Raw genomic sequence first — 22879 nt, 5'->3', positions numbered from 1 at the left:
GCCGTCAGCCGCGGGGGGGACGGGGCGAAGGTGCGGGGCCGGCGGCGGGCGGGGGGGGCATGGCCGCGGGGAGGGGCCGGCGGCGGGGCCCCGGCAGCGGCGATGGCCGCCGGGGCGGACAGGCCAGGCGAGGCGAGGCGCGGGGCCGTGCGGCTCCGTCTAGGGGAGGAGGCGGCACACTGCAGCGCGTCCTGACTGAGGGCACGGCGGGAGGGTGCACGGGGACCCCGCACCGCCGCCACCACCGATGCCACCAGTGCCACCACCGCCACCAACAACGCTGCCACCACAGCCACCTCAGGCTGCCCCGCGGTCTGAACCCGGCCGCCTCCCGGGTTTGGGCTGGGGAAGGCGGCAGCCCCCTCAGGCACCCTGCAGTGCTGCCTGAGAGGTGCCTCAGTACCTTCCTCCACCCATCATGGGGCACAGGACGGGAACTGTTGGGACATCGTAGCTCGCCCTTGTTCTCTGCTGTGGTACGATGGGCATGAACACCTGTGTCTCCACGTGGAAGTTGTTGGGTTACAGGGGCCAGGTGTGGTGGAGTTCCTGGCAGCCCATGCTGCTCAAGTCCGCACTGCCCTCGTTCTTGCACTGGTGCTCATGTGTGTGGTACTGCTTGGCTGTGGGGACCTGGTGTGTCTCAAAATCTGACCTGCGAACTAGATGTGCCCAGGTGGCCAAAAAGGCCAACAGCATCCTAGCTTGGAAGAGGAATAGGGCAGCCGGCAGGACCAGGGAGGTAATCGCCCCCTGTACTCTGCTCTGGTGAGGCCGCACCTCAAGTACTGTGTTCAGTTTGGGGCCCTTCAGTACAAGAAGGACATCGAGACCCTGGAACATGTCCAGAGAAGGGCTATGAAGCTGGTGAATGGCCTGGACCACAAGTCCTGTGAGGAGCGGCTGAAGGAACTGGAGTTGTTCAGTCTGGAGGAGGCTCAGGGGAGACCTCATTGCTCTATAGCTCCCTGAAAGGAAGCTGTGGGGAGCTGGGGGTCGGCCTCTTCTCACAGGTAACTGGTGATAAGACACGAGGGAATGGCCTTAAGTTGTGCCAAGGGAGGTTCAGGTTGGGAATTAGGAGACATTTCTTCTCAGAAAGAGCAGTCGGGCATTGGAACGGGTTGCCCAGGGAGGTGGTGGAGTCACTGTCACTGGTGTGTTTAAGGAAAGGTTGGATGTGGTGCTTAGGGACACAGTTTAGTGGGTGACATTGGTGGTAGGGGGATGGTTGGACCAGGTGATCTTGGAGGTCTTTTCCAACCTGCGATTCTATGGTAAGTGATCAGTCCTGAGGCAGGCTCTCCCTTTAGGCTGGCTCTCTGTTCACTCATGTAAGTGCCAGACTAAATGAGGGGGCAAAAATACACAACTGAGGCAGAATGGGCAGTGAGGTGTGATCTCATTGATTTTGGATTGTCTTAAAGGAATTGAAATCTAACATGTCAATAACTAACTGCCAGAAGTCTCACAGAGGCTTTAAACTAAGTGCTTTCAGGGCATGAAGACACATCTTCCTTATTCCTACATCAGAACCATCTCCAGCCTTTTCTGCACTTCAGAAGTAACGGAAACAGAACTCTGTATTCTCTCAACAGTGTCAAGTGATAGAATAGCTTGTCCATTAACACACATGCAATGGACACAGTTTCAATTCTTACCACTGGTTAGGGGATTCACATCAGCATCTCCCAGGAGATGCCTGTGCTGCCAAGCCCGTGGCCGTTCCAGAGGCCTTTCATTCTTATTTCCTGCTGCTGAAGCTATGGGAGAGCATAATTAGTAACTCATGGGGTTAGAAACTGCAATCACAAACTGATCCCGACCCTGTAGTTTTGTGGTTGGAGCACTGCGTTAGAAAAGGCAGAGTTGTATTCCAGCTCTAGAGATGTTTATGGTGTTTAGCACAACATTCCTGTACCATAATGAGAACATATCTCAGATTATTACAAACTATGTCAGCCCAGTAGCAGCGATAGCTGAATATCTAAAACAGCAGACAGACGAACCAAGGAAAATACTGCTCTCTCCTTGTATGTACAAATAAGCATAGATAATTATACATCAGTAGACTTGTATATTACTGATTTATGCCTTCCTGCAGTTACTATGTACTAGATAATGTTTTTTAATGCTTCATATGGCAAGTGGTTTAGTTTCACAGGGATTTACGTCAAACACAGTTCACTGCCAGCCAGACCAGATTTAGGCAAAAGCAGCCTAAGTAATTTTCAGTGGCATGCTTGTTGGGATGTGGGTAGGACAGGGAGGTCAGGAGACATGTAAGAGTGTAGGTAAATGCTGGTTTGGGGTCCCGGCTTGCGATAGCAAAGGGGCTTTGCAGGGTTGGAGTTCATCAGTACACAGGTAGGAGAGGTTTGTGAAATAAATTAGCTAAAGATGGAAGACAAGTGAATTTGACTTTTTTTTTTTTTTTTTTTTTTTTAATAATTAAGACTTTGCCCATAAATTAAGCTTCAAGTCTCCACACTGTCTACAGCTAGTCCTGAAGCTGCAAAAGCACAGTGGTGTGTGCGTAACATTTCTGTTGGATAAACATCTTGAATTTCCTTCATTGCTTCAGTAAAACAAAGTAGTATAATACATGGTCAGCGATCTTACTGAAAAAAGTCTTATTCTATTTTAATTATTTTTTTATAACTATTTCAATGAACAACTTAAGGGGACTCTGTGATTCACTTATTCTGTTCTGCTAGCTTGTGGTTGTATTTTAATCATTACCAGAAATTAATTTCAGAACGCGTACCTTACAAAGCACAAATCTTAAGATTAGCCCTGCAACACTGTAGGAATAGGTAATGTTCTTTATATATCCATTAGGAAACATATGCCTCTTTAACTACATTTAAAGGCCGTCTCGGTCATAGTGACCATGAAGTGGTTGAATTTAGAATTTATGGTGATAGAAGGAAAACTGCCACCGAAACTTCAGCCCTGGATATGGGGAGAGCGGACTTCAGGCTGCTCAGGGAACTAGTCGGCAAGGTCCCCTGGGAAACTACATTTGAAGGCATGGGTGTCCATCAGTGCTGGTCAGTCTTTAAGCACTGCCTCCTAAAAGCACAAGATCGGGCAATTCCAAAATATCAGAAGTCAGGCAGGTGGGGCAGCAGGCCGGCCTGGCTGACCAGGGATCTTCTACTGGAGCTTAGGCAACAAAAGAAAGCGTACGGCTGCTGGAAGGAAGGTCGGGCAACGAGGAAGGAATACAGGAATGCTGTTCGTGTTTGTAGGGAGAAAATGTGTGGCCAAAGCCTCACTAGAGTTTTAGCTGGCCATGTCTGTGGGAGACAATAAAAAAGGTTTTTTAAGATATGTGAACAGAAAAAGGAGAACCAAAGAAAACATAGGTCCACTGCTTGATGGGGAAGGTCAACTCACAGACAATGACGTAGGCAAAGCAGAGACATTTAATGCCTTCTTCGCCTCTGTCTTCAACGCTGATGATGGGCTTCGGGACTCTGGGTGCCCTGTGCTGGAGGACCGTGATGGTGGGAATAACAAACTCCCAACTGACCCTGAACGTGTGCAGGATTTGCTGCTCCACCTGGATCCATACAAGTCCAATATTCTCCAATATTTTTCAACGATCTTGGGAATCTGGAGAGGTCCCAGTAGACTGGAAGCTGGCAAATGTTGTGCCAATTTTCAAGAAGGGTAAGAAAGAAGACCCTGGCAACTACAGGCCTGTCAGTCTCACGTCAGTGCCTGGTAAAATTATGGAGAAGATGATTCTTGAGGCTATTGAAGTGCACCTGGGGGACAATGCACGGTCCCAGCCAACATGGGATCGTGAGGGGTAGGTCCTGCCTAACAAATTTGATTTCCTTTTACAATAAGATCACCCGTCTAGTCGACCAAGGGAAACCAGCTGATGTGATCTTTTTGGACTTCAGCAAGGCTTTCGACATGGTTTCCCATAGGATCCTACTGGACAAACTGTCCAGCATACAGCTTAATGAAAACATCATACGATGGGTGAGCAATTGGCTGATGGGCAGGGCTCAAAGGGTTGTGGTAAATGGGGCCACATCAGGCTGGCGGAAGGTCTCTAGTGGGGTCCCTCAAGGCTCTATCTTAGGGCCAGTCCTCTTCAATATCTTTATAAACGATCTGGATGTAGGACTGGAGGGTGTTTTGAGCAAATTTGCTGATGACACCAAACTTAGAGGAGTTGTAGACTCGGCTGAGGGTGGAAAGGCCTTGCAGAGAGATCTGGACTGGTTGGAGAACTGGGCAATCACCAAGCGCATGAAGTTTAACAAAAGCAAGTGCCGGGTCCTGCACCTGGGACGAGGCAACCCTGGCTGTACATACAGACTGAGCGATGAGATGCTGGAGAGCAGCCCTGCAGAGAGGGATCTGGGGGTTGTGGCTGAGGGGGGACCTCATTGTGGTCTACAGCTTCCTCGCGAGGGGGTGTGGAGAGTCGGGTGACCTATTCTTCATAAACACCAGTGACAGGAACCGGGTGAAGCTGAGGCAGGGGAAGTTCAGACTAGATATCAGGAGATTTTTTACTGAGAGGGTGGTTGCACACTGGAACAGGCTCCCCAGTGAAGCAGTCACTGCACCAAGCCTGTATGAATTTAAGAAATGTTTGGACTATGCACTAAATCACATGGTCTAAACTTTTGGGTAGACCTGTGCAGTGCAAGGAGTTGGACTTGATGATCCTTATGGGTCCCTTCCAACCCGGAATATTCTGTGATTCTATGATTCTGTGATTCTACATATAATTTCACATATGCCTATGTATGTCACTGTTTTTCCGCCCCCCACCCCTCCCCCGCCGCTTCATTTATGGTGTATTATCATTCATCCAGATCCTCTCCAAACCCCTTAGGAAGCCTGGAAAATTAAGTCTGACTAGCATACACTTGAAAAAAGATACCTGAATGTTGACCATTTATTCTGACATTTCGTTTTTCTGCAAAATATCCAACAGTACCAACGTCAGCTAACATAAGTATTCTCTTCTCTATACACTCAGTGTCCACTTTAATCCTTTCCAAAGAGTAGTTTTGAATGTCATCTCCATTCTGAACATGATGGTATGGAACCAGGCACAGCAGGAAAAAAAAAAAAAAAAAAAAAAAAAAAAAAAAGACTGAATCTGGTTGTGCTTACTATTTATGTTAGTGTATAATGCAATGTTTATCAACAGGATGTCAAATGAGATTCTAAAACTCAGCTCATAGCACTTCATCTGGAAGAGGTTCCTTCACTTTAAAGCAACTACAGCTAGTGCTCCTTAGATGAGGGGTGGCAGTACTTCTGCAAGACTAGCTGTGAACGCCTATTGTAAGCACTGGCTTAAGTCTGTGCTTGTACAGTGTAAGAGTAGCTATGTCATTAAAGTCTGTCACAGGTGGAGTTACACTGGTCAAACGCTGGCTGCTTGGTTTAAGATAACATCCTATTGATAGCAAAAGCTTCATTAATACATACTTACATTTCTAGATCAGTGTAACGGGCTCCACATGCAGGGTCCATGCTAGAAAGGGGTTTCTTTGGCTGCTGCAGTTTATGCTGGAAGGAAGTAGTGACTTTTTTGCTGCTGGGCATTTTGCCAATAGGCAATTGCAAAATGCACTCTTAATTGATATTTCTCTGCTTGCTGAGAGGATCTGAGGGCTAGTGTGAATAGTTCAAAATTCCATTCTTCATGCAGTTTAAGTGACTATGAATGTGTTTCTCTTGAGTGAGGAACTACTTATATTAATGAGAAAAACAGTTTTTATTTTTCAAAACTGCATGAATAACTGCAGGAGGCTGAAATTAAATGCAGACATTGTTCATATTCCACATTCTTACCCACAGCTTAAGTCTGTGTTTTTATCTATTTTCTTTGCTGTGACAGCAAAGAAGATCTTGGAGTATCTCAGGAGATCCCCTGTTACACCTCCACACAAGGTAGGGCCAGTGAAGAGGTCAGACCTGGTTGCTCTAGGCTTTACCCAGTTGGGTTTCCAAGGATGGAGGGTGCTCAGCATCTTGGGGCAACCTGTTCCACTTCTGCTCTGTCCTCACCTTTTCCTTTTCCCTCCAGTCTGAACTTTCCTATATGAACTTATGCCCACCATTTCTTGTCCTTCTGCCTTGCACAGCTGTGAAGAGCCTGGCTCTATCTTCTCAGTGACCTGCTCACTGAGGTAGGGGTAAGCTGCTTTGAGGTGCCCAAAAAACTGTTCCTTCTTCAAGCTGAAGCAGCCCCATTCATCTGGCTACCCTTGCTCCAGCCCCTGAGCGTCCTGGTGGCCCTCCGCTAGGCTCAGTTTATTTTGGCAATGTCTCTCTTGTATGGATGGGTGGCAAAGCCTTATGCAGTTCTTGTGATGTCCTCTCATGGGTGCCAAATGAAGGGGGATAATCATTTCTTAGAATCTTCTGGCTGTGCTCACCTTCTCACAGCATATGGTGCCATTGGTCTTAACTGCTGCCCCAGCAGCTGCCAGGAAGCTTGGATGGACCATCAAGTCCAACAGGTCTCTTTCAGCAGGACTGCTCCCAATGCAGTCAGTCATCAGCTTGTATCACTGTGTGGGCTTCTTTCTTCCCAAGGCAGTGTTTTTCCATTTGTCCAGGCAGAATTTCATACGGTTCCCATCAGGCCATTCCTCCAGCCTGTCTAGGTCCTGCAGCTCGAAGACAGCCCTGCACTTGCGTGCATTGACTGGTCTCTCCAGTTTGGTGTTATCTGCAGGCTTGATGAGAGTGCACATTACCTCCTCCAGGTCATTGATACAGATATTAAACAGGAAAGGTACCATAGATCCTGTGAGACTCCACTGTTACTGGCCTCCAGGCATATGGATTTGTATTTTTTCAGTAATATAACATCTTTGTCCACTTAACGTCCACTGATCATATTTGGATGGTAAGGGAAACATGGGGGACATAAGAGGAACAGGTTAGTATTGTAGAGTGAGATAGAGACTGGTTCACATACATATTTGTTTACCCAAACACCCATTACATATTGACTTCAGGAAAAAAAAAAAAAAAAAAAAGTCTGCTGGTACCATGTGAAACTTAACTGATAATCTCAATATGAAGTAAATCAATCTCTTAAGCACACATTGTGTGTTCCATGGAGCTTTCTGTTTATAGGATAGGTGCAAATCAAATTTCTGTTTGGTAGGTAGGTTAGGGCCTCCTCTCATCTCACTTCACTGTCTTCATGTTCTCTATGAATCCAAGATATACGAGTAACTGAAATAAGAGAAGCTTACTTTTAATCTAAACCTACATCAAAAATGGAATTGCAGAAAAAGTTTTGTTACGGCACACTACCGCTTACCACAAAAAGGAAACCACACTAATAAGAGGCATATCCCAGCCATGATCAGACTTGTACCAAGAGCGGTACCAAAAGCACAGTGCTAGCTGTATGCAAAAATAAAAACAACGTTTAATAGCAGCTCTGCTCTCAGCCTTTGGATATGTGGAAAATTTTAGGTTGTGGGTTGTCTGGGTTACTTCCGTTAAAGCTACAGAGCAAAGCTCCCCCGAGTACTTTGTATTAAAGCAGAATAATTACATAGCCAACAAATATCTGTGGAAACAGAATTTTCTTTAAAACAACAACAACAACAAAAGCTAACCTCCAAGGAATCAATATGAACATGCATGCAGGAGAGAAAGGCACAGGTGAAGTGAGAAAGGAGAATGAAAGAACACCCTGCTGCAGCATGCAGTCTCTTGCTCTCTCTTTCTGCTGTTTCTAAGGCATCTATCATGCCATTATCTACAGCTAATATAAACGGGAGACCTAGCAGACTCTGTAATGAATATATTGACTTTCTGGTACTCTGTGAAAAGAGAAGTGACGATGTAAGTATTTTGCTTGTTTTGTTTGTGAAGAAGGGGGATGGAGGAGAGTACAAGTGAAGGTTTTGCTTCAGCCAGTATATTCAGAACTCTTTGGAAGGCAAGGAATTTCACACCTGGTGTCCTAGCCCACTTTCAGCACTAAGCAGTCTATCCTGCACCCTATCTGTACGTTAACCAGAAGAATTGTTGCAAATGAACAATGACAAACATTAGTTATTTTTAAGAGAAATAATGTCTAAATCACAAATGTACAGACAGCTATGCTCCAGAATACAGTGGGTGTCCAGAGACACCTTTATGTTCAGGGGTGGCTATCTCAGCTTTGGTGAACAAAATGCATTTTAGTGCTAACTGCACATCCCAGTTCAATGTGCAGGGGCTCTAGGCATCTCACTCTGGGACCAGCTTACCTTGATCACCCAAGACAGGTGTTCACCAAAGTGCTAAAGGGATCTGATCTGTTGAGTCTGAGGTACTCTCATATCTTCTACCACCCTCTGTGTATCTGAGATACTCTATGGTACCTAAAATAACCCAAAATGTCTATTGCAGGTGCCTGAATCTCATCCTTTGGCTTTTCAGTGCTTACTGAAAGTTGTGAACCAGGCACATATGCAAAACTGTGAGCCAGAGCCTGAGACCACTTCCTACATTTATGTGCCTACATTGGCTTCCATTTCCTTCTGCTAATAGCACAAGTTTAGGAATCCAATGAAGCTTCTGCCTAAAATACTAGTCCCTGAAGTGTCTCAAAAGTTTAAGCATGTTAAACATGATTGTCTTGGATTGTGTTCCTCTACTTAGCTTACTAAATTCTGGCATGTTAAAGTCCTGTCTGGTTTGCTTTTCAAAGGATTTTACATTTTACTGCTCAGAGCATGCACTCATTGTCTGCTGACATTTTATAAGCATTTTCCTATAACTCTTGCTACATATTCCACCTCTTCCACAAGTTCTTTTGTCAGATTTAGGTGGAAAGGAGAGAATTTTGAGCAGAGACTGTATCTGATTGATCAGGATACTCAAATTCACTTTAAGCAAAGCAGTAGCATTACCATGCAAAAAGCAACAGACAAGAATTTGACCAAGGTCACAGTGTATAAAGCAGGAAATTTAAATTTCTTGGGGCAGCTGAAGAATGAGGATGAAACCACAGAAAACATTGTTTGTTATTTTCATAAGGCTGTTAGTTCCTGGAACAGTAGTACCCTTCAATTTAAAATGCAGCTTAAAGTCCATAATTGACAGCTCTTAAGTGTATGTGATGGCAAGGAATTCAAGTCGGTCTGATAGAGTATGTATTGTTGTCTTTTGTGCAGAACTGATAGGCTTACTATTAAGGGTGACATGAACCTTCTTCTAAACAGCATGTGTTTTCTGTTTGTTTGTTTTTCTTTTTCACATTAAGTGACCATTCTGAGAAAAATCTAACATCAGTAGAGGAAAATCTTGTTGATATTATTCAGTTAAAGTACCATTTAAATGCTCTACAAATAATTGTCTTTGAAAACAGAATCTTGTTATACACAAAGATCATAATAATGAGATAGCACTTTGACTCTTCCAAAATGCCACATTCATTCATATGCTTCCCACCCCTATCCTGTATTATGAAATTCACCATCTGATCAGGTGTAAAACCTGGACCTACTGGTCTTCAGTTCTTAGGATCATCCCCAAAATTCTTTTATGCAGATGAGATTACACTTATTTCTTCAGAATTCTTAATTGCACCATAACTACCCTGTAATCAAAATGCAGATCTCTGGACTGCATCATTTTTGCTTGAAAAATGTCTCTGTCCTACTTCTATCAAGGTCCTCCATGGACTTCCATTCAACTTGTAGAAAACGGTGTGGCTGTTCATCCATAGGATCTAATGTCTTTTAGCCCTCAACCACTGCCTGGGTGAAATTGTTGCATAAGATTATTTTAAACTTGTTTCATCTTGCATGCTTGCACTTTGATGATTCTGAGCACAAATTAACTGTACTGAAGGGCAGTGAGGGCAAGAATCAGCTGATAAAGGAATGACCTCAGGAGTCATCCAGTTCAGAATGTCCAGCCTTTCTGATTAATGGATCTGCATAACAATGTTTTGGTTTGGACAGAAGCCATGGGATGCATACTGTGTGCCTTGGAGAGGCCAAGGACCAGGAGTCATATGAGCAACAATATTCTTGTTGGACTACAGAGTTCCGTCATGGGATGGGGCCAAGCTGAATATAAAGCAGGGTTCCAGGAAAATAGGTGATTTCTGTCTAAATAAGATCTGATGACTACTATTTTTCATAGATGGAGACTCAGATCCAGCCGTAATTCCCATACCAGAGCAGACTATCTGCTCATCATGTTCTTGGAATGCTTCACATTTCATCACTTTGACACGGTAACATTTGGATTGTTGTTGAGCCAAGTGCAGTTGAAACCTACAGGTGACCTACTCCTGATGTGCATACCAGAGCAAGATTAATTGTCCTTACCTAATTCTTCATACTTACTTGACTAATTTTTCTAACAAGTCTCAGTGATAAAGACCTCCCTACCTACCAAAGCCACCTATATCAGACCTCCACAAATTTACGATTAGAATGTTTTCCCATACGCCTAACCCTTTTTCTTACTACAGTTTAAATTCCTGAATTCTTCTATCCACAGTAGAAAGTGTGGTCAGTATTTCGAAGCTCTTCTTCTTTTACCTCCCTGCCCCACTTTTATTTATTTATTTTTTATTTTTTTAAAGGCACCTACTTCTGTCCTTTTCCAGTCTTAGACATCCATCTTTCATGAATTCTCAAGTTATAGATACTCTGGTTACTTCACCTAACTCTTAAAATATACCAGGTCGTGGTCTATCTGGTCAGGCTGTCTTGAGAACATTTTGTCACTCTTTCTCATTCTCTTTTTACCTTATTTTAGACTGAATTCTTAACCCTTTGTCATGAATGTTAATTATGCTAGTCATGTGCATGCAGCTTACATGCAAAAGAGGTTTTAAATACTCTAACCATCTTCAGATCATCAATTTATATGTCATCGCCTTACACCCTTTCCCCTGAGAGACAAGAAAAACAAGCGGTGTTTTTTTCCTTACTGTCCCTTATTAATGCACCTTAACTTTTGAGGACTTTTGTAATTGTATACGGCTTTTGTGTCTCTTTTTCTGATCGGTTTTTATACACGTGCTGTTATTTTATATGCTTTGGAATTTGATCTGATTTCCACTTTACACGTGCAACTTTGTGAGCTTGAGGTCAGTTAAAAGTTTCTGGCTTACCTGAATTCATCTCCCATTACTTTTCCCCTTTGATAGGGATAGCTTGTGCTTCCTGCCACAAGAACTGATTTACATTTTCCTTTCACTTTGTTATTGACTTGAGTAGATAGAAATTTGCCTGCTTGAAGTCCATGCTTTTCTTGTTTTCCATATTTTCCTTTCTGGGGACTGTGAACTCTGTAATTTCATAGGCACTGTCTCCAAGTTGCCTTTCATCATCAGATTCTCAAACAATTACCCTTTACTGGTAAGAACCACATCTAGAAGAGCCTCTCCTCTGTCTGTTTTTTCTGCTGTACCAGAAATGGTGACCAGTGCTTTTCCATTTAGAGCTTGCTAATCAGTCTCTGTCCTGATGTTTTCCATCCCTAACAGTCCCTTGGACAGTTAAACTCTTTGACTCTCTAGCCCAATGCACTGAATGATTTGTCATATGGTTCACAAAAAAAGGCTTCCACAGCAGACATTTTCAGATGAGGTATTTGGAATATCAATGTCAGTCAGAACAGTCATGTTCTTCTGCTCTTTCACTGTTACACAGATCCTTTCTCTGAGACTGACTTTTTCTTGCCTCTGGAATTCAGCACCAGTGCCGAGCTGTATCCTTTGATAGCAAAGAGCCCTATTATGTGAGTTATCATGCTCACAAGTCTATGCTTTGGCAACAAGGTCTTTTTTTTTTTGTGGTTGTGGTTTAGGTTTCCCTGGTCCTTACATTACTTCCCGCATTTCCTCATACTTTTTACTTGGCTTGTCACAATCCTCCTACCTCCTTGCATTTATTTATTAAAGTATTTTAAAATAATCTGCTTTATGCACTTGAAATGTTTGCATACATACAGAGTGATGTATAGGAACACAGAGAGAGTAACATGTATAGAGTTAAATCTAGGCATGTTACTTTCTGTTCTTTCCTGAAGTTTTTTTTTTTTTTTTTTTTTTTTTTTAAGGAGTTGTATATATTTAAATGAACTAAAATAACATGAAAAAAAACAAATGGTAATCAGCTTTAGTAATCCAACTTCTATGGCAGTTGCATGTTTCTGTTCTCTGTGGTGATGGTGTAGTCAAATTGTGTGTTGTTTTTTGTTTGTTTGTTTGTTTTATCGTTATTGACTTGAGACCAATACACTTTAGATATCAGCCCTGAAGTCATTTGCAAATCCCATTTAAATGGCTTCAACACAGTGGCAGTGATGTTTACCTAGTGTGAGTTTCATTTATTTCTTTTGAAATAGAACAGCTTTAACACCTATGTGAAGCACCAGCAGACATGTCCTTTCCAGTTCCCTTTAACAGCACTCGATAACATTCCATCGATCCTGACACTTGTAAACAGATGCTTCGATATCCAGCCAGCCGAAACCTCTGACACAGGCCATGTCTAGAAATAGCTTGTACAGAAATAATCCCGTAAGTCAGTTGACACAGCCAGGAGGAGGGCCCTGTAGCACTGAGAGACTTGCGCTCCTTGCATATGCACTGCATAGTAAGAATCCCACCTACTTCCATCCCAGCGATCGTGTTCATGACTTTATGCTCACTACACAACATGTTCGCATGCACTTCCTTTCATAAGAAACTGTCACAGAACTGCTGTTTTTCATTTTCATAAATTTGTTTACTTTGATAAAGCAGTTTTCAGCTGTTACCCCCTGCAGCAGACAATGCGAGGAGGCGGCCAGCAGCTGTGTCTCTGTCCCACACCGAGGGCACAGGGTTAAAGTTCTGTTTATCTCTCCCTTCCCTCACAGATCAGTCTGTGCCTGGCTAAAGCCTGTACAGATGTGCCACTGGAATATTTCATTGGGGTTCTGGAAGCTTAATTTAAAATATGAAAGAAGCCGCTAATATTCCCAAAGGCAGAGAACTTTGCAGGAAGTTTGTAATTCTGGAAGCCTATCACATGAGAAAGCGTAGCTTCTGTAATTTGCAGAACACAGACCCAGTTGTACACTATACAGAAGAAATGGAAAATCGGTACCAAGGTTTCATAGCTGCCTGAAGGACTGGTACCTTCAACTTCTCTCCATTTATCTGGTGTGGAGAAAGCACGAGTGGCATACAGCTGAGTAGGATGAGTTGGGGCAGGCAGGACAAGAATTACAACAGTAAGATTACTGTCTTTTCATATGTACATATTTCAGTGGTTCCAACACAATACTGTTGTAGCTGTAAATCTACTCACATGTTGGGACTGACTCATTTTTTCCCCCAGATGTGCCAATTTTAGTGAAGTTCATAGAGGCAGTAAGAACAGAGATGGAATGAAAGTTTTGAATAATTGTCAAAAAGCGAAACAGACACGTTTCCCCACCCATAGAATAAGATACGTAGCCTACATACACCCTGACAGACAGGTAACATGAGATGCAAGCACACCATTGACTCTCAACTGCTTAGTCACATGGGAAAAGAGGGAAGGATGCAGTTAAGGTGCAGGGGTCAGTCTACTATTTCCAGCTACTGTGTCATCCAAACATCTCAAACTTTTGCAGACTCCATATTAAGCAACACGGGGTTGAGTTCTGGGGCATCAGAACTTGGGTTCTAACAGTTAACACATATTCTTCTCATTTCAACTTGAAGATGTTCATTGTCTGCAAAAATCCACTTATTGTGTATCAAAGTTGTTCTTTACCTGAAATTGCTCACCTTCTCCCTTAGTGCATCCCCCAGGCATATTAACAGTTACCTTATTGCCTTCCCCCCCTCCCCCCCCCCCCAGCTTTCCATTTGTTTCAGTCCCCTTCAGTCCCCTCTCAGGGAAGAGGCTGCTGCAATAGCTGATTGTAGTAGGAGATCTCCCCGTTTGGGCTTTGAACTTCATTTTTCTAATAATCCAATTGCTGAGCTGACCAAACACTTTGAAACTTCTGAGAAATCTCTGAATTTCTAAGAATGTCATTCAAAATCTGCCCACGTGAACATCAGCTGTCACCTCAGTTTTGCTGCTGAGATCCCAAGACTAAAACTTTTTTTTTTTTTTTTTTTTTTTTTTTGGGGGGGTGGGGGGGGGGTGGGAGTGGGGGGGACCACATGTGCTTTGCTGCCATATATTGGATTTGTCTGCTCTGGAATCAGAAAACCTGAAATCCCAGCCGCAGAATGTCAGCCCCTGGTGTGGTCAGTCTGCTGAAACTTGTGTGTGTGGGGAAAGCAGCCACCCATTCGGGGAGGCTCCGAGCAATTCAGCTCAGTTCTGCTGAAGCATCGCAGCGCCTTCAGGTTTCATATCACATGTTCCAGGGTTCAGTGAATTATTCCTTTTGTCTTCTTAATACTTCTAACCTCTGTACAGAATCCCTTATCTGATCCATCTTTCTGCCAATTTTGGTCCTTTAGAGCAGGCCACAGTCACTGCAGTGCCTGATGGAGCTGGCAGTTGTTGGAGGAAGAGAGGCCACACCACACAGCACACAAAACAGGCCTTGGAAGCCCAAGCATGAGCCATGGGGATGTATGTACCGCGATTCCATGAACAGCACTGACAAAACTGTGTGCTTCATCAGTTCTATACTCCCTTTTTCATCTTGTACTTGATCCCATGCTCTCTGCTTTAACAAAAATATTTTTACCATATTGCTAAACAAAACAGGGTGGGGTGATGAGTTCACATACTGGGCCCTAAATCATCCACATCATTTAACACACTCCTTGGCATAGTTTTGGCCTGAGTCAGTAAGTCCACAATAACACCAGGGAGAAACACTTGCTAGAAACTGGTCCCAACAGACAACATGGAGCTGACTAAGCCACCAGGGCTGGCTTCTTTCTCTTACCCTGTCCTCCAGCACTATCCCAGCAGCTGAATCCCCAGGTATGCAGCATCGTATATGTCTGGGGTATGCAACAAATGCCCTCACTTTCATGCTATGAAGACACTGGTCTGGCAGACCAAAACTTGAGCCTTCACACAATTTTAACCACCACACAGAAAGAGTCATTATGCTATTCAAATGCTGGATGGGGGCCCAGAGGAAACCCATGACCAAAGCTATGTCATGTGAGCATTGCCCGTCTGCGACCAGTTCTGTTTCACTTAGTTGTACAGATATAGCTACGGTCATCTTCCTTCTTGGGCTGTCTTTAATTAATTTCCAGAATTTAAAGCTCAGAGTGAAAACAAGTTTTTGCTTGTTTGTTTTTTTTTAATTATTATGCTGTATCCAAACATCTACCAGTTTCCTGCCTCCATAACCCAACCAAAAGCTTGCTTTGAGCCAGTGCACTCAGCTTTTAAAGGGTGCTTCGTGTAAAGTTCTGAAAATTCTCCCAGATGGTGTCCTCCAGCCACAACCCTCCTACCCCCACTCCAGACGCAGATTTTGGAAATCACAGTTCAGAAGTACACAGTTGGAATTAAAAATACTGGAGCAGCTGTCCTCATTGTCTTCAATTACCCCTTTCAGCTGCTGCATCCTATATCAAGCCCAGCTTTCTGGAAGTCTGCTCCATGTAAAAAGAAAACATTAATGTTTATTTATATTAATATTATTTGCAAACCTTTGCCAGCATTCTCAGATCCCACCTTTTCTTCCTTTCTTTCAGCTGCACAGCCCTGCTCCACTTCAGCTTAATATTCTCAGAGAGGCTGAGGCTCCTTATGATAGTTCCCAGACCTCTCTTGTAATCAAACTATAAATTCCAAAGACTTGTTGGAGAAATGTCTCTTATCTGGTCACTGATCTGATTATTTGTCTCTGCACCCATGATTGCAATACCTTGTACTCCTGTGCTGTTTTATCAGAAGTCAGTTAAGTTCTTCCCTATTGCATGGGAGGGGGAGGGAGAGGAATTATCTTCCTTTCCCATTTTTCTTTTTTTTTTTTTTTAATTTATTTGTCTTTTCCTCAAGTTTCTTAAAGATACAGGATTGAAAGATTCATTTGAATAAGTATGCTAGAGGAGAAGAGACAGTGAAGATAGTAGTCAAAAACAAAGATTTAAGGCTATTTTGAATTGTCTTATTCATTTATATTATTGAAATAAAAGCTATGAATTCTTAAAGAGAGGAGATAGCGCTCTGAACTGGGCTGTTTAATATATTTACTGCTTATTATCTGACTAGCTTAAATAAGGGACACAACATAGGGCCTGACCATTCACATACTAATGAGATCTTTGCTAACCACAGCAACTGCAGGAAGAAATGCAACACCTGAATGCAAGCAGAAAGGTCATTACATGAAGGTGTAACACAGAGCACCGAGACACTTATTTAATGAGGTAGGTAATTGCAGGGCTCATTGTTTGGCAATGTTTTCCCTTTCTACAGTCTACTGGGCTCTTTTCTGAGCATCATGTCAAATGCAGGACCCAGTGTCTGATAATCAAAGCATGGCTGAGAACTGTAGCAAACAACAGAATCACATAGCAATGGGGCTAGAAGAAAAAGAAATAAAAACTTTTGTGCCAATTTCATTCACGTAATAGCTGTCAAGTTTCCTCAGCAAACTTGGTCATGAAGTATTCAAACAGAAGAGCTAGGTTTATGAGTATACAACAATATTGTATACCGTTGAGTTTAATCCTCATCTTCTCCCATTGGGTGGTAGTCATCACACTCCTTTTTCCAGCAAAATGAAGACCATGATTGTTATTACAGAAGTAAAAATTGATGCTACTGGGAACATTTATCATTACAATAAACTAAAAATAAATAAATATTGCTGTTAAACAGTGCTTTGATTAATAGCAAAATGAGGTAATGAGTGCTGTTAGTTACAGTTTCACTGTTTGTTTCCTCTTGCTGTTTTATTCATAGACCTTGTGTTTTTGCTAAAAAGGGAATGATAAACAGCTGCAGAGTGTCCTGGGTCACAAACTGAAATGGCCTCTTTCATGGCATGTGAGGCTGATAAAACTGCAGAACCAAGTCTAAATGAAAATCCAGTGTTGGCAGGCTAAGTCTGAAGTATATTCACATGCTCATTTTTGACCTAATTACATTTGATTACAACAGATGAGAATGATTTGGTTCTTACTGATAGCAGTAGAGCAGATGTACTGAATCACTTAGTCCTTTCTCCTGCTATAATAACCTTGATCATCTTCACGTTGCTTAGAGAAGAGGGTCAATTTGCTTGTGAATAAGAATGATCACTTTTCCTCCCTATATATTTCCTAGACTCTTAGCAGCATTCAAAAGTGTGCCACTCATCCTTTAAGTATTGTATTATTACACTCCAAAGTACAAGTTTGGCATGATCATTATATTTCTTCACACATTTAATATTTAGTTCTCATTTGTCTTCTTTACAGAAATCTTTGGTTTCTTCTGCCTCCAAATGCTGCCAGCTCATGTCATGGTTACTACCTCTTCTACCTCCACCAAATACTTAGGTATGTGCAGGTATCATGGAAGTCCTTCTGGACATTAGGATTGAAAGTTTCCTTTGCTATACTGATTTTTCTCTTACTGCTTTTTCAACTTCTAATGTGTCCAGATGTTTTTCTCTCCATCCCTAAATTGTCTCTCATATTTCCTTTTTAAAAAAGATTTCCTTCAAGTTCCCATAACCTAAGATAACAACACATTTTTTAATGCCTTAAACTATTCAGAGAAACGTTTTATTTATTTGTGCAAATGTTAGCTATTTATTTAAGAGTGTTCTGGGCATTTGTAGGAAGCCAAGAGAGCAGAGCAACTTATTTCCGTCTATTACCATGGAGCTTTCATTATCTGTTTTTAAACTAAACTAGCATCCTTGTGAAGGATAAAGCTCCCCTCTTCTGCTTCAAAGACAGAACCCAAGAAATTTTGTATTGAAAATGAAACATAGCTCAGAAGAACATAAGTGAAATTTTGCTCTAACCATGAGAGTAATTCTTTTCCCTGCTCTATTTTGTAAGCAGCAGGAATTGACCCTACCTCTAGGTAGAAGCAAACTGAGGTCTTACAACTGGTTAAAGAAGGAGTTCAGAGCAGTTATGCACCTGTAAGTTTTGGAAGCAGGGAGTAGCAAGACTTGCTATAATTATGCCATGACCTGAGAATCCTGTGTGTGGACAAAGGGGATGTTGGTCCTCTCCAGATAAACTGTGCTATTCCTAACATTCTGTTTATTTCACAATAAGCTAATGAGTCCCATGTGTTGCAACTTTATCCCAGAGCTACTTAATTCATTGGTCTGGCAAGTATACTGTTTGCTGGAATAGTAAATACCAGCAGAGCTCCAAAGTCAGCAGAGTTCATGGCATGACCTCTGATTATGGTCACAGCAGAGACTGGGAGTAGCATGAGGACATCTCTGCCAGATTCTGCCTTGTGATCAGCATAACCGAAGGTCATTTAAATAAGGGCCTTGTCCCTCCAACTAGCCTCTTGTTGATTATCTCCCTGTTTTTCCCTACCAGAAGCTATTACACATGATGGGTCTATAGCAGCTCTGACAGTTACTGTAAGGGAATGGTGACAGAAACAGTGCTTTCCCCTGGCAAGGCAGAATGCCTCAGAAGGAGCACTGCTTAACCTTAACATAAACTTTGGATTTGCCTATCAGCTCTGGCAGTCAGTTCACCCTTCATCCTTTCCCAAGGGTTAAGTAACCAGGGAGATATGTCCTATGACATTCATGCTCCACATTGCCACTAACAGCATTTTTCTGTGGTCAGTTATAGATCATCAGCATCTGAGCTCCAGGAGAATTATGGGGTTTCATGGCAAGATGCTGCCATTCAGAGCACCATTGCTCTGCCATTACAGAATAGGTTTTCTTCCTCCCTGACAAAATAGGGCTTTGAAGCCGCTATGGTGAGTAAAAGCCCTAGATCAAGATTCAATGCCCATTCTGCTTTAGCTCCTGAAAATTGACACAAGGGTCTAAAGCAGAAATCCTAGACTCAGCTTGAAAAAACAGCACAAAAACAATCCAAAGCAAAACCCACAATCCACCAAAGAAGTCTACACCAGCATAAAAGTGATGGTTTTCTGATGGTAATTTTGGTATAAAAACACTCATTTCTAGTAAATAAAGAGAATACCCTTCTCTTCTATTCCCAGAGATAAAATATATTATTGGGGGTGGGGGGGAGGAGTTAGTATGTGATTTGCTTTGATTAAGCTTCTGAGCTTTGAGCATTTATTTCTTAGCAGATACTTAAAGGCCACATTCCCTCCAGATTCCTCCAGGAGTGCCCTTTGCTGTCAGGCTGTTATGCTGGGATGTGCTTGTTGTGGTAGTGAAGAGCTGTTGTTTGCTCTACAGTAATGCTTGCTTTCTACTCAGCTCGCTTCTCATTGCTCATTGTTGTAAACTCTCATTAGTGCTTAAGATCAGCTGGCACCTCTCTTTGCTTTCCTTTTTAGCATGCTGCTTGAATCCATCTTCCTTTCAGAGCTCTGCTCATCCCTGAGCAGAAATACGATCTCAGTTCTCTAGCTGAAGGAATTAATTACTGTCCTTACAGCATGTATCTTCAGTCATCACAAATGCCTACAGAAATTCTAGAAGCACAGGCCAAGCCAAACTCCATTTCCTATCGCACAGTTACCCTTACACAGTAAGTTTCCTGACCATTTTTATTTCGAAGTTTCCGCAATGTGATCTGTCTCCAGCACTGACACAGCTGTAGTGTCAAAGTGCAAATGCCTTACATTCTTCAATGCATTTATCCTCCGAGTACATTTCTGATACAGCAAAGTGTTTTATCTCTCTTCATAGATGGGGAATTGAGGACTCCAGAGGGTGAATCTCAAAGAGGTTCACTTTCTGGACATGCTTACCTATCCCCACTGCCTGTGGGGAGACCCTTTTAATAACAGCAGAGACTACAATATCTAAACATGAGTTAGATCCTATCCTCAATTGGTCACTGAAGATCACAGAGGAAGTAGTTAGCAGTTCAGGAAACTGAACATAAGTATTTTGTAACCTACGATATCACCAAAAGTGTTGGATAACTTTTCCTGTTCGTATTTGCACCTTCTTTTTGTGGGGGAAGGGAAGAAAAGGTTTTTAATTTTGTTCCCCCCCCCCCCCCCCCCCCCCCTTTATAATTGGTTGGGCTCCAAGCTAACGAGAAGCACTTGGTAATGACAGGCAGTTACTCCCACTGCACTGCCATTATAAAAATCAATGACAAACTGGAAATGGAGAAATAAGTAGATACATACAAAATTTGTAAAGACAAATGGACTCTCTAACTTCAGACACAAACTATACATTAAAGTCACATCCCTTGGAGAACCTTGACAACTGATCATTTTTATTATCAACAAGAGACAATATTTCTCATTCAAATTATACCACACAAGCTGTAAGCTGAAACTAGACCATAAACCATTGTTGGGGTATAGCAGTAATTTTCGAGATTTAACTATTTTTTCCCTGAGATGGATTTCAACAGGACAGACGGAAGTAGATGTTCTTGGGCTCTTCTGCAAATATCATCAACCCAAAATACAGTGGTACACTGATATTTCTCCTTTACGGGTGCCCATATTAAATACTGCTACTCTGATAAACTGCAGAGTTCAAAGCACAGCATACGACTACCTTTTCTCAATACATTCAGTATATAAACCTGTAAATTCTCATCTGGAATAGACAAAGTTATAGACAAAGAATAGACAAAGGCAAGAGAAAGCACTTGGCTGAGTGTTGCAATGTTTGGCAGTTGGGTTTCTATTGGACGGTACGCACATGAAAGGTCTTTATAATTGGTTAAAAATATAACAGTTTGTAAAGTTTATTTTAGGACATCAATCCCAAGGGCTTTTGACAGAAAGAAAAAAAAATACCCATGCTCTGGATAAGTTAAAAGTTCATTTCAAGTCAGACTCAGACTCAGATGTCATGTATATTGAAGCTACAGGAAAATAACATTTAGAGTGTTCCTATAATTGAAGCCTATAAAGTTTTGAGTACCTTGTCTTCTAGTCAGTGAAATTCATTTTCACTAATCAACTACATAACTCTCCCCCTCCCTCACCATTTGAAGATCTTTTAGCAGAAAGTTTTCTTACATCTAGCTGCTAGAAAGATTCTATCTGAGGACAACGTTTTATATATATTTCAAGGTCTGTATTTTTTTTTTAAGTTATATTACATTTATTTATTTATTTATTTTTGCAGAGGAAGGGCAGCAGGCACATCACTTATGCCATCTTAAAAGTTCAGATGGTCATACTTCAGTGTCCTGTGCAGACAGAATTCCCTACAAGGATGTCAAGTACAAAAGGGTCACTAAGAGCATGTGGGAAAAACCCTCAAGAAACAAATATTTCTTTTTCATCTAGTGCTTGCTTCAGTGACCTGAAAAGACCCCAAAGGAACACAGTTTGCAGGAGATATTTCTTGAGGCTGTTAATTTTGTTATTTAATTGTGTATTATTGTGGTGGTTAAAAGGATTACCTGGCCTCTAGTGGATGAAAGACAAAGTTCACTGTGAGCCACCCCAGGGGCTGAGGGAAGATGGTCCATGCTTTCCTGGTTATGGAACTGCAGGAAGTGGTTGCATGGTGCTGCATGGACCCCTAATTGCAGCTTCCCACTATAATCCATATGGGACTAGGTCTACCACACATCTGCCTCTTGCTGGCAAATCATATCTCTCCCTCCCCCCACCCCCTTCCAATGATCCATCTTCTAAACAGCTTAATTAGGCATGCCACTTATCATCGTAGCATCTGTAATCCTTAGAGCTGGATGAAATATAGCTGAAGTGGCTGGGCTGCCTGCCTCTGTGCTGCTCCCCAGTTGGGTCAGGTGCCAGGAATACTCAGCAAGGATGCAGTCCTCTCCAGTTACCTTCTGAGTGAAGAAAACCTGTTTGGAAAGAAGTGTTTTGCTAGGAAAGATGGCATTTAAATCAAAGTGAGAGAATGTTAGTAACGTTCTCCTGTTAGTGCTCCTTGGCAATGAAGGGCCTGTTAAGCAAAATCCCTTATTCCCATGTAATTCTGTCATTGTAGCCTCAATCTGCCTGTGCACTCCTCCACTGTTTCTTTTTGAAATGCACATGCTACAGTCTGCATATGACTTATCTTACCGACTGTTTCTCTTCATCTTGTCTCTTGGTGCTCTTACCAATGCCTGTGCTGTCCCCCTCTGACATGATAACCTCCCATCTCCTGTCAGCTTGGTTCTCACTACCACCAACTTGCTCCACTGCTCATAAAGCCTCATCATTCCTTGAAGCCTGTATATCTACAGCTCACACTAGGTTCCCACATCATTGGGCTCCTGGTACTCCCAGTTGCAATTTTAGAATATGCCTTTTTCCTCCCAAGATGAACACAGCATTGCAAGAATAGAAACTTTTCTTGCCTTAGGGACAACAGGCAGTGAGTTTTCTCTCACTCTCATGTAATTCTAGATCTAGCTATTCCCAGAACAGAAAAAGAGTGTTCTCGAGGTTTGAAATGCACTCACAGAGGCTAACTTTCAGTTACTTATCTCCCCTTATACTGATGCTACTGTGGATTACAGAGTGGAAGTAAACTGCTGCAAGAAGCATATACAGACACACATTCATACCACCAGGTTAACATGATGTAAGGCAGGAACTCCCTTTCATGATCTTGAGCTAAAAGTGGCTTCTATCCTGCAGGAATTTCCATTGTTTCCATCAACACTGTTAGGGTGGGAGGAATAAGCCTTGTGCACCTAGTAGCAGGGACACAAATAGCAAGGATTTGTCACAAATGAGGAGATGAGCAGTCATTCCCAATGCTGCCTTTTGTTATCTTCACACACACGTTCCAAGGAGTGTTCACTAAATACGCAGTTCATTTAAAT

This window comes from Oxyura jamaicensis, chromosome Z (genome assembly GCF_011077185.1).
Source record: "Oxyura jamaicensis isolate SHBP4307 breed ruddy duck chromosome Z, BPBGC_Ojam_1.0, whole genome shotgun sequence".
NCBI classification, from domain to species: Eukaryota; Metazoa; Chordata; class Aves; order Anseriformes; family Anatidae; genus Oxyura; species Oxyura jamaicensis.
Note: the sequence above shows the minus strand (reverse complement) of the source record.